Source organism: Brassica oleracea, unplaced genomic scaffold (genome assembly GCF_000695525.1).
Source record: "Brassica oleracea var. oleracea cultivar TO1000 unplaced genomic scaffold, BOL UnpScaffold12655, whole genome shotgun sequence".
Taxonomy (NCBI): Eukaryota; Viridiplantae; Streptophyta; class Magnoliopsida; order Brassicales; family Brassicaceae; genus Brassica; species Brassica oleracea.
In genome coordinates, this window is record NW_013629176.1 from 1 (window position 1) to 486 (window position 486).

The 486-nt window shown below is 37.0% G+C and overlaps 1 long non-coding RNA gene across 1 annotated transcript; it reads left to right on the forward strand.

Annotated features, from left to right (window-relative positions):
- Positions 1-24: 24 nt before the first annotated feature.
- LOC106322271 lies at positions 25-348 on the forward strand. The gene is made up of 2 exons (XR_001266319.1): positions 25-144; positions 231-348. It is a non-coding gene; the product is annotated as an uncharacterized LOC106322271 (long non-coding RNA).
- The last annotated feature ends 138 nt before the right edge of the window (positions 349-486 follow it).

Sequence of the window (486 nt, forward strand, 5' to 3'; positions counted from 1 at the left end):
ATATGCGGCGATCTCCGTATAAATATGTGTGAGTAGTCTTCCCTTTGATCTCATCTTATCTTCGTAACACTAAAATCTCATACTCATCACTTTCAACATGGCTAATACTAGGGTTTTTTTCTCCGATCTGGGTCGGATGTGAATGTAAGTTAGTTTCCAGATTTTCATATTTGTGTTTCTGGATCTTCTCCATGTTTCTTGATACTGATATATCTCTAATCATGTTTCAGTCGACCATGATGCAAGCGACCATGATATATCTCTAATCATAAGTTTTTGCTATCTCCACATCTCTCTGCTACTCATCTCTCTGCTATCTCCACAACTTTCCTAAAGCTTTAGAGAGATCTAAAAATCTCGACAGCCATGGAACCACCAAATCCCAGAGGATTATGATCCAGCCAATCGTATATTTCCTTGGATATTTTCCTTCTTCATATGTGTTGTTATGACTACTTTCTCTGTTTTCTTTGATTGAATTTTGCT